Genomic DNA, 12,076 nt, shown 5'->3' on the forward strand with positions numbered 1-12,076 from the left:
TGAGTCTTCCTGCATTTGGCCCTTCCTGCCACATCTAGTCCTTTGAACGAGCTTCCTTCTTGAAACCCTCATCTCATCCGTCAGAGGACTCTTTCAATCTGTCTGCTGCCTCCCTGGCCCCCTGCAGAACGGTCTAGATCAGGGCCCAGCAAACTGTAAAGGGCCAGAGAGTAAACGTTTAGGTTCATAAGCCAAATGGTCTGTCACAACTACACCACCATAGCACAAAAGCATCCAAAGATGGTATTATATAAAAGCGAGTGGCCATATTCCAATAAAACTTTATTTATGGCCTCTGCGATATAACACCAAATGGCGGATGACTCCGGTGCAGCGGCAGGGCCCCGAGGCCCTGGGAGCCCTGGAGGCCCTGGAATGGGAGACCGCGGAGGATTCTGAGGCAGGCATCGGGGCCGGGGCAGGGGTCAGGGTCGGAGTCAGGGTCGCCGCCAGGCTCAAGGCCGCAGAGCTCGCCGAGGCAAGCCTGAGGACAGAGTGGATCCCCATCACCAAGCTGGGCCGACTGGTCAAGAATATGAAGATCAAGTCCCTGGAGGAAATCTGTCTCTTCTCCCTGCCATCAAGATACTGAGATCATTGATTTTTTTTCCTGGGGGCATCCCTCAAGAACGAGGTTTTGAAGGTAATGCCTGGCCAGAGGACCTGGTTCAAGTCGCCTTTGGGAACTGCAGTGGACACGTGGGTCTGGGTGTTAAGTGCTCCATGGAGGTAGCCACCACCATCCGCGGGGCCATCATCCTGGCCAAGCTCTCCATCGTCCCTGTGCGGTGAGGCTATTGGGGAAACAACATGGGCAAACCCCACACTGTCCCTTGCAAGGTGACCGGCCGCTGTGGCTCTGAGCTGGTGCGCCTCTTCCGCACCCCCAGGGGCACTGGCATTGTCTCAGCTCCTGCTCCCAAGATGCTGCTGCTGATGGCCAGTACAATGACTGCTACACTTCAGCCAGGGGCTGCACTGCCACCCTGGGCAACTTCGCCAAGGCCACCTTTGATGCCATCTCTAAGACCTACAGCCATCTCACCCCCGACCTGTTCACCAAGTCTCCCTAACAAAAATTCACTGGCCGTCTGGTAAAGACCCATGCCAGAGTTTCTGTGCAGAGGACCCAGGCTCCAGCTGTGGCCACCACATAATTTTATACAAGAACAATAAAGTGAAAATCAAGCCTGTTAAACCAAAAAAAAAACTTTATTTATGGACACTGAAATTTGAATTTCATATAATTTTTACATGTCACAGAACACTCTTCTTTAGACTTTTTTTAACCACTTAAAAATGTAAAAGCACTTAGTTACAGGAGATACAAAACGTGGTGGGCTGCATTTGGCCCATGGGCTGTAGTTGGTCACCCCGTTTAGACTGCTGAGTGGTACTCCCATGGGTAGGAGGACGAAGGCTGATGAGCCACTCTACAAGTGGGTTGCCCATCGGGGCTCCAGGCCTTCTCCTGGGCAACACTTCAGGCCACCAACAAAGAGAGCAGGCTGGGGCTCGCCTCGGCTCTACTGGCCTGTCTCATCATGTCTGACCACAGGCACCGGAATTGCTTCCAGATTTGAAAGCTCCGAGAAAGCACTTGTAGGCTGGGCTAGACCATCTTGGAAATCTTATCTGCCCGTGGACTAGCTATATGTGTCCCAAAGGCCACTCTGGTTTTAGTGGATATCATTTTTGGGCATCACTATAAATAAATAATGATGAGGCTTTGAACGTGGGCAGCACACTCCCAGGAAGACGAGGGAGAAGACATTACATAGAAAGAAGCTTAAGTGAAAAAAATCAGAGTGGCTCACATTTGGGAGCTGCAAGTAGAGAAAAGGCTAGAGTTTGGGTTATGGGTGGGAGATGACAAGAGGAAGGTAGGCGGGTCTCAATCGGAAAATCTTTGGGGACCAGTAGGTCCATGTTAGAGGAGTCAGAACATTGACCTTCAATGACAGAGCGGCGCTTATGGATTCTAAGCAAGAGAGTGACATGATCAGATTCGCATTTGAAAGTACCGTAAAATGCATCGCAACATTAATTATAAGAGAAAAAAAGTGCTCGCTTCGGCAGCACGTATACTAAAATTGGAACGATACGGAGAAGATTAGCATGGCCCCTGTGCAAATTCGTGAAGCGTTCCATAAAAAAAAAGAGCAAAAAAAAAACACCAGAAACAACCTAACTGATTAAAGAAATGGTAGAGTAAAGGATGATTCACCCATAGCTGCAATGGACAGCTGCAGCTTTGAAAAGCTTTCAAAGAATATATAGGATAATTCTTACAAGATTAACATTATGGGGGAAAGAATGGACATAAACTGATTATACAGTATGGTACCAGTTGCTTTTTTTTTGAGGAAAAGCAAACCAACATGTGAATTTCAGGAGGGAAATCAAGCATACATTGGTGAAGAGGACAAGCTGGGAACAGGCTAAAGAAAAGATGTTTGTAATGGTCCAGGCAGGAACTGAAGAAAGGACCCACACTAGAGCTGGGACGGGACAGGAAGGAGCAGGGTGGGGGGGCCCCAGAGAGCTTTAGGCAGGGCAGGCTTTAGTGATGGATTCGCCAGTGATGGCAACGTTGAAAATACCACTCAGGTTTCTGGCCAAAGGAACTAGTAGCAGTTTTACTTCAGAGTAATTCAAAAACACAAGTATATTTGGGGTTAGGGGCAGAGGAAAATGACAAATTATTAATAAGTATTGGACATATTGAGTTTGAAGAGTTTTGGGACATCCAGGTGGATTGCAGGTCGTGGAGCCAAAGGGTGTGCACCAAATAAACCCAAAGCCCTGCCCACTTGGAACTTACATTCTCATGGGACAGAAGACAGTATACAAAACAAGTAAGAAAAGTAATAGTACGCTAAAATCAACCATGCAGGTCTGGGGCTTGGGAGAGACATGGAAAATATTTGGGTGTTGTCAGAATATTGGTGGTGGTTGAAAGCACGTAGATGAAGGAGAGTTCCCAGACAGAGTAAGAGGAGAGCCATGATCGAGTCCTGGAAATACAGACATTGAAGGCCAGAAGCAACGACAAGAACTCAACTCAAGAAGGGAAGGGAAAAGTGGTCAGAAAGCAAAGGGAGAGTTCGGAGGAGGGAGTGATCAATGTCCTCTAACATTGCAGAGAAGTACATCAGGACAGAGGGGTGGTTTCAATGGAGTGGTGTAGGTGGAATGCAGATTAGGAGAGCTGCCAAGTGCCTATGCAGCAAAGAGGGGAGAATACTCTCTTAAACTTCGCTGTGAAGGAGAAAGACAGGGTAATACGCTAGGAAGGGAGTAGAGGACGGGATCAAGACTAGACCTTTACTCTCGTTAACAGCTAAGGAGTAAAAGCGAGGAAGGATAGAGGAGAAAGGGGCCCAGCAGGAGAAAGTTCAGCCAGAGACAGGAGAAGAGAGACCCCTTCCTCAGAGAAAGGGGTCAAGAAAGAATGTAAATATTGTTTCAGTTTGCTAAGGCTTCGTAACAAAGTACTACCAACTCCCTGGCTTAAGCAACAGAAATGTATTATCTCACAGCTCTGGAGGCCAGAAGTTCTAAATCAAGGAGTTGGCAGGGTTGGTTCCTTCTGAGGGTTCTGAGGGAAAGATTTTTCCTAGGCCTGTCTCCCTGGCTTGTGGATGGCAGTCTTCATGTTCACACGGCGTTCTCCCTGTATCTTTACATCGTCTTCTCTCTGTCCATCTCTGTGTGTCCAAATTTCCAAAGCTGGGAATGAGCTGACATCTGACAGCCTTTATTTTCTTTGCGAGACTGAAATTGGAGGGAACTGAAATAGAGGATGGGCGCGCTAGATATCAAGGAAAGGATTGTCAAAGACTCAGCTGAGACAGGGAACTCAGAAGGACTCCCGTAATTAACACATTTCACAGATATTTAAAATGGAGTAGTCAGGTGGCTGCCGTCCGGGTGGTTCAGTTGGTTAGAGCTCAGGCTCTGAGCAACAGGGTTTCTGGTTCGATTCCCACGTGAGCCAGTGAGCTGCGCCCTCAGCATCTAGATTGACGACAACTTGAGCTGAGCTGCCAAGGGGCAGCGGTCCAGTTAGATCAGTTGGTTAGAGCGCGAGCTCTTAACAAGTTTGCCGGTTCAACTCCACAACTAGATTGAAAAATGGCGACTGTACTTGGAGCTGAGCTGTGCCCTCCACAACTAAGATTGAAGGACAACGACTTGACTTGGAGCTGGTGGGTCCTGGGGAAAAAACACACTGTTCCCCAATAAAGTCCTGGAAATGAACACTGTTCCCCTTCCCTAGTTAAAAAAAAAAAAAAATAGAGTAATTGGGTTTCTGTCCTTGGAGTCACCAATTTCATGGCTGCTTGGCAGCAAGTAGGGAAGCCCACACAGTGTGGCTGGAGTTTGAGAGCTGCCTGTCCCGTGCCTAGCAAAGCCAAGGAAGGAAAGTTGAAAGTCAAAACTCTGGCCTGAGGCTTAGAGTCTGGTTCCTTGACCAGGGTCACCTGGCAGAAGTCTGGGTGCTAGAACTGGAGCTCAGATCAGAGAAAGACTGGAGGCAAAACTGATTCAACATTAATCTTTGCACTTTAATGCAAAGAAGAACATTGCAAAGTCTAGGCAGGACTCAACTTGAAAGTAGGCTTAAGAGCAGGGAGTGAAGCAAGTCATTTAGATGTGAAAACCGTGCCTACGCACAGAGGCAGCATTTAAGGGGTACAGAGCCACTAAAGCCAGAGACAAACCTCTGAGACCAAGAGCACCTCCAGGCCATTTGGAAATAAAATCAAAATCAAGTTCTGCTGTGGGTTGATTTGAACTTTTTTTTATAAATGTGTTTTGTTTTAAAGTTTCAGTTCTCTGAGACAGGCTGAGGGGAACATGTTATCCCACCGCTTAAAAACCTCTGTTGGCGCCCATTGTGGTTACGACAGAAGTGTCATTTAAGGAAGCAAGTTAGCCAGCTGAGGAAGCGCATGACACAACCTCGATGGCCCCAAATGCGATGGTCCCAGGTCCACAGGCCCAGCTGTAACTAGTTTCTTATAGATACTAACCAAAATCACAATGAATTTCTAAATGAGATGAAAGGCCACAATTATGCATTTGTAATAAGAAATATAATTATCAAACAATTTAAACTGGAATGTAAGCTTTCTGAAGATGGGTCTCTAGAACATTGCACCTGGCACAGAGAAAGCACTCAGTAGTTTTTTATTGAAGGGTGGTTTAAAAAAAAGGGAGGGGGGTGAGAGAGAGCAAGAAAGTGAAATCCTTGGCCAACAGGTACATCAAAAGGAGCTCAACATCACTTACCTCCAGGAAAATGCAAATCAAAACCACATGAGATATCATCTTACACCTATTAGAATGACTGTTACCAAAAAGACAAAAAAATAACAAGTGTTGGCGAGGACGTGGAGAAAAGAAAACTCTTGTGCATTGTTATTAGGATTGTGAATTGGTGCAGCCACTATGGAAAATAGTATGGAGGTTCCTCAAAAAATTAAAAATAGAACTAGCATGTGATTCAGCAATTGCACTTCTGGGTATTTACCCAGAGGAAATAAAATCACTATCTCAAAAAGATATCTGTACCCTCACATTCATTGCAACATTATTTACAATAGCCAAGATAAGGAAATAACCTAGGTGTCCATTAGTTGATGAATGGATAGAGAAAATGTAGTATATATGTATATACAATGGAATATTTGTCAGCCCTAAAAATGAGGGAAATTCTGCCATTTATGACAACATGGGTGAACCTTGTGAGCATTATGTTAAGTGAAATAAGTCAGGAGAGAAAGACAAACACTGTATGATCTCACTTATATGTGGAATCTAAAAAAACTGAACTCAGAGATACAGAGAACAGATTGGTGGTTGCCAGAGGTGGGTGGGCAAATGGCTGAAGGTGGCCAAAAGGTACAAACTTCCAGTTATACCAGATAAATAAGCTGTGAGGATGTAGTCTGCAGCATGGTCGCTAAAATTAACAGTACTGTATTGTACAGTATTTAAAAGTTGCTAAGAATGGTGGAAGAGTTAGAGATTAAAGTGCTTTGTTATATACCTGTTTGTTTCTACATGGCTCTGTATCATATAATTGTGGTTCATTAGTAACTTCTAAAAATGGAGGATCGTGCAAAAACAGAGTTATAAGATTTCTTATGCATAAATCCCTACACAAATTTCCCTAAGAGAGAATATATTTTCTCTGATTAAAAACCTCAAGGAAAGAAAAAATCCTGATACCCAGGGTGGTCTAGTTATTTCGAATTTTTGACTATTAGAAATGTGTTTATTATAGCAAACTGACATCTCTTTCCCTTTACATTGGTCCAAAAACTCTGGGGTCATGTAGATCAAGTATAATCTTTCTTCCAAATAATAGAACTTAGATAAAATAAAAATGAATTTCCCACTGAAAAATAAAATAAAATAAAAAATAAACAAAAGTTGCTAAGAGAATGAATCTCCCCCCGCATCTTCCATCTCCCCCCACAGTCCTGTTCAAGCTGTTGTTTCCAGTCTAGTTGTGTAGGACACAGCTCCCTGGCCCAGGCTGGTGTTATGAGCCTTACTCCCCACTCCCTTCTTCCACCCCCTCCCCCGCCCCAGGCTCTCCCCGGCTGCTGGCCACTTACGATTGCAGCCGGCCAAAGAGAGTGAATCTTAAAAGTTCTCAACACAAGAAAAAAAAAAACTAATTATGTGAGGTGATGGATGTTAGCTAAACTTATTGTGGTGATCACTGTGTAATATATACATATATTGAATCATTATGTTGTACACCTAAAACTGATACAATATTTTATGTCAATTATATCTCAATAAAACTGGGGGTAGGGAGTGAAAGTCTCATCACGGCTGAAAAGCCCATTTTCTCTCTATAGAAAATCCATTGGAGGAGCCAGTTTAAAAACTAGAAGATCACAAAAATAAATAAATGGAACAAAATAAATTTTTAAAAAATGTAATTCCTCCACTAGACTGAGCAGCACCACACAAGGCCATGTTGAACAGTATTCGCCTTTGCATCTCCAACCCCAGTTCCCAGAAGACACACAGTACACGTGTGCTGAGTTAATCCATCACCTAAATTTCCATTATCTCAGGATCTTAGAAAGGGCTTCTTTTTCTGAATTCCAGTAAGGGAGAGTTTTAGTCCACATTTGCTTGTACATCTACCCAGAAGTCATTTTTTTCTTTTTCCTGATGCCAAAGCCACAGTCCGGTTTGGTCTAAGTCAGGTCTGGGTGGCCCCGCTCTTGCCAGTGCTTGCTTTAAGGTATGGGTGCGTGACTCTGTGGGGTGGGGATCGGAAGGGGGTGTCTCTCAGAACGTTTCTGGAGGAAGTGCTCCTTGCTCTTAAAAAGAGACACAAATAAATACGTAGCAGTCCTTGCACTGGGTATTGTCATGACTGCGTTGTGTGAGATCTGGGGTGACTGTAGCCATCTAGCCACCAGCCAGAGGACGAAGCCATAATCTGAAGGTGATTAGAACCTAGAAAATCACAGAGAAGCAGACCCAAGGTATGGATATCCTGCATCCTGAGCTACCCTCTACATAAGACTTCATGTTATGGGAAATGACAAATGCCCTTACTGCTTAAACTATTTTGAATCAGAGTTTCTAATTATTGCGGTAGAAAATTTGCCTGGTCAAGGAGCTTATACCATGAATCCCTGATGAGTACACTTCTGTAAGATCCCCAAGTCACTCTAGTGTTGCAGGTATGGACCTACATGATTGCCTAATCTCGGGAGTGTTAGCCTCTGACCTAAGTCATGGCTACTTTTTCAATAGGCTTTGCGCTCGGTAGTGAGTGAGAGGCTCCTAGGTAATCTGGGGGGGGTTAAACAAAAACAAAGTCTTCATTTTCAGATGGAAAGATGTCCAGAGAACCACTATTCTGATGGGTAGGAATTAAAAACGTGGAAAAGGACCTGAGGGGAAAATAAATGTGCTCATGCTTTCATACCAATTTTTGAGGTTTTAGTTTTGTGTTAGGAAAGAGAGATGTAGGTTTCAAGTCCACTGTCAATATAATTAAAAGGAGATTTTAGAGATAAGAGTACAATGAAGATAATTATAAGATACTTTCTTCCTCAACTAGAGATGGTGATCACAAGGGTTGATGAAAGACTCATAACAATTAAGCTTGAGTCTTGGTTGTTTTTAGGCAAAGATTTCCACTTCTGGCTCTACTACAGAATGACCATCCTGCTTCCCATTATGGTCCATAAGTTATAGGGCATAAATATTATGGTTATTGATTGAAAGTTAGTTTATAATTTGAATCAAACTATTACCATTATTTAAAAGTCTTCGCTCTAGGACAAGTTCTCATGGAATTAGTCACCACTGTCCTACTAATCATGGAGAGGAAAAGATGTTTCTCTCAGATGGAAAATCTAAACTGAGTAGGAAATCTCAAGGAGGTGCAAGTCTTGTGGCACATTAGAATTAGTTAGGAGTTTTTGAATACGAGGTCAGACAATTAAGTTTGAGAACTCATCCTAGAAAAAGTGCTACATACCCCACTACTGAATATCACTATGGTCACCTTCGAAGTACTCCCCTTGGGAAGCTATGCACCAGCGGCAGGGTCTAGTCCACCCTCCCATACAATTTTGGAACTCTTTTTCTGGAATGGCCACCAGAGCTTTCATAGTATTACCCTTGATGTCCTGAATGTCATCCAAATATCTTCCTTTCAATATTTCCTTTATCTTCGGGTAAAGAAAGAAGTCATTGGGGGCCAGATCAGGTGAGTAGGGAGGGTGTTCCAATACAGTTATTTGTTTACTGGCTCAAAACTCCCTCACAGACAGTGCCGTGTGAGCTGGTGCATTGTTGTGATGCAAGAGCCATGAATTGTTGGCCAAAAGTTCAGATCGTCTAATTTTTTCACACAGCCTTTTCAGCACTTCCAAATAGTAAACTTGGTTAACTGTTTGTCCAGTTGGGACAAATTCATAATGAATAATCCCTCTGTTATAAAAAAAAAAAAAGCAACGGTTAGCAACAGTGTTGCAACAAGTTCGTGAACTTAATTGTCATACTGTTGATAGTTCCTAAACATATGAAAATATGCTCAACCTCACTCCTAAAAAGAGAAATGCAAAATAAAACTACGCTAAATGTTTTTTCATCTATTAGGTTGGCAAGAATCTGGAAGTTGAATGAATAATTTCACCAATATCTGGTTCTCCTCTACTTCTAAGGATATGAAGGATGCAATTCCCTGCTCTCTTTTCATTTAGGCTTGGCATGTGATTCATTCTGGTCCATAAAATGCAAGCAGAATTAACATACTTCCTCTGGACCGAAGCATTTAATAGCTGGTGCTACGAAAGAGACTCCAGTTCTGCTCCCAATTCAGCTACCAAGGGAGAAGCTCAAGTGCTCCACTTGGTGTAACCTCAGGATGATGGAGCTTCCACCAGCCTGGACTGCTGAGTCGATACACAGAGGAACATTGCCCTGTCTGTGCCTAAGTCAGAAATAAACCTTTGTTGTGTTAAGCCACTGCTGCCTAAGCCCAGTCTAGTCTGGCACACTGTCGATGAGGCTGTGGGAAATAGGCATTCTCTTATATGACTGCTGAAGTACAGAATGGTACAAACTTTAGGAAGGACAATTGACCATGTCTATAGATGTGCCTCTATCCTTTAATCTGCAATTCTGGGAATTTATTCTATAGTAATGCCTGCTGTTATAGACTGAATGTTTGTGTCCTCCCCAAAATACATATGTTGAAACCTAATTCCCACCCTGATGGTATGTGGAGGTGGGGCCTTTGGGAGATGATTAGGTCACGAGGGTGGTGCCCTCAGGAATGGAAGCAGTGCCCTAATAAAGAGACCCCAAGGAGCTCCCTCACCGTTTCCTCCATGTGAGGACATGGGAACAAAGAAATTGACCCTCACCTGACACTTAATCTTCTGGCGCCTTGATTTTGAACTTCCCAATCACCAGAACTGAGAGAAATAAATTTATATTTATAAGCTTATAAATTTGTATTTATAAGCTTCCAGTCAATGGAAGTTTGTGATAGCATCCCAAACAGACTGAGGCACCTGCATACATATGAAATTATATGCATACAAAGTTATAAATTGTAGCATTGTTTATAACAATAAGACTTTAGAAATAATTTGGATATCTGCCTATGGAGACAGGTTAAATATACTATGGTGTATCCTCACAATGGAATAGTATGCAGATGTAAAAACAAACAAGGGAGTGCTCTACATATTGATATGGAAATATTTTCAGGATATATTATTAGATTTTTAAAAAGACAGATGCAGAAGAGTAAATACAATGTTTTATTTAATTAACAAAGGGGGAAAATAAAAATACAGTCCTCCCTCAGTATCCACAGTGGATTGGTTCCAGTACATGCCCCGCCCACCCCCCCCCACACACACCAAAATCTGAGGATGCTCAAGTCCTTTGTATAAAATGGCATAATATTTGCATATAGCCTGTGCACATCCTCCCGTATACTTTAAGCAGGGGTGTCCAAACTTTTTTCAACATTTTTCACCAAGGGCCCTATGCGGTAAAATACACAAACAGCCAGGCCACTCACTTGAGGTGAAATACGTATTGCCTCACCTGGTTTATTTAAGTAAACTAAATATATTTTTGGAATTTGCTGCGGGCCCATAAAAAATGGATCGCGGGCCGCAGTTGGCCGGCGGGCCGCAGTTTGGACACCCCTGCTTTAAAGCATTTCTAGATTATTTACAATACCTAATACAATACAAATGCCACATAAATAGCGGTTATATTGTTTAGGGAATTGTGACAAGAAAACAAAGTATGTACATGTTCAGTACAGATGCAATCGTTGTAGTCCTAACAATATAGCACACATCAACAATATAACTTTTTTTATTAGTTTCAGGTGTACAAAACAACATAGTGATTAGACATTTACATACGTCACAAAGTAATAACCCCAAGTCTTACCCATCTGACACATAATTATTAGAATATTATTGACTATATTCCCTATACTATACTATATATCCCTGAGACTATATATAGTTTTATTATAGTTGACATTCAATATTATTTTATATTAGTTTCAGGTGTACAGCATAGTGGTTAGACATTTATATAATTTATGAAGTAATCCCCCTGATAAGTCTAGTACCCATCTGACACTATACATATTATTAAAATATTATTTGCTATATTTCCATACTGTGCTTTACATCCCCATGACTCTTTTGTAACTACCAATTTGTACTTCTTAATCCCTTCACATTTTTCACCCAGCCTCTTAATCTCCCTCTTATCTAGTAACCATCAGTTTGTTCTCTGTATCTATGGGTCTGTTTCTGTTGTTTGTTCATTTATTTTGTTCTTTAGATTCCATATATTAATGAGATCATGTAGTATTTGTTTTTCACTGTCTGACTTATTTCACTTAGCATAACACCCTCTAGGTCCATCCATGTTGTCACAAATGGTAAGATTTCATTCTTTTTATGGCAGAGTAATATTCCATTGTATACATGTAATGATGAAACAGACAAAGAGTTAACAGGAGCGAGCTTGTGAGTTAGCTTGAATGAGCTTAAAAATTAACCGCTTGACTGAATCCTCTGGCTAGCACTGCACCTGGAGGCTGACAAGCACCTTACATCCACCATAGGTGGGAACAGAACAGTTCCCAGGGGAGTCCAACTGCAATGGCAACCCCCTGCAAGCTAGCAAACACCCATCATTGATGGGAACAGAACAGTTCCCAGAAGAAGCCCCCTACAAGCTGACAAGACCCTGCATCCATCATGGATGGGAACGGGATGGTTCCCATAAGAAGTAAATTGTAACAGCAACACCCTGCAAGCTAACAAGCACCCTACATACTGCATAGAAAAATATAAAACCCCAGCTGAACAGAAAACCACTGTAGCTATCTACTCTAGACTCTGCCCCTGGCAACTCCTCTGCTGGTGCTTCCCTTTTTTCTAAACAGAAAACTGTGGCAGCCGTCTTCTTTAGACACTATCTAAAGCATCCTCGCTGCCCAAATTTCAATAAACGCTTTCTTGTTTTCCTACTT

At 42.7% G+C, this 12,076-nt stretch overlaps 1 non-coding gene and 1 pseudogene across 1 annotated transcript; both read left to right on the forward strand.

The window, feature by feature from the left end:
• The first annotated feature begins 312 nt into the window (after positions 1 to 312).
• LOC117017779 (40S ribosomal protein S2-like) lies at positions 313 to 1,157 on the forward strand (annotated as a pseudogene).
• Positions 1,158 to 2,063: 906 nt separating this feature from the next.
• LOC117017915 (U6 spliceosomal RNA) lies at positions 2,064 to 2,172 on the forward strand. Its single transcript, XR_004422146.1, has one exon. It is a non-coding gene; the product is annotated as a U6 spliceosomal RNA (small nuclear RNA).
• Positions 2,173 to 12,076: the final 9,904 nt, after the last annotated feature.

Source organism: Rhinolophus ferrumequinum, chromosome 25 (genome assembly GCF_004115265.2).
Source record: "Rhinolophus ferrumequinum isolate MPI-CBG mRhiFer1 chromosome 25, mRhiFer1_v1.p, whole genome shotgun sequence".
Taxonomy (NCBI): domain Eukaryota; kingdom Metazoa; phylum Chordata; class Mammalia; order Chiroptera; family Rhinolophidae; genus Rhinolophus; species Rhinolophus ferrumequinum.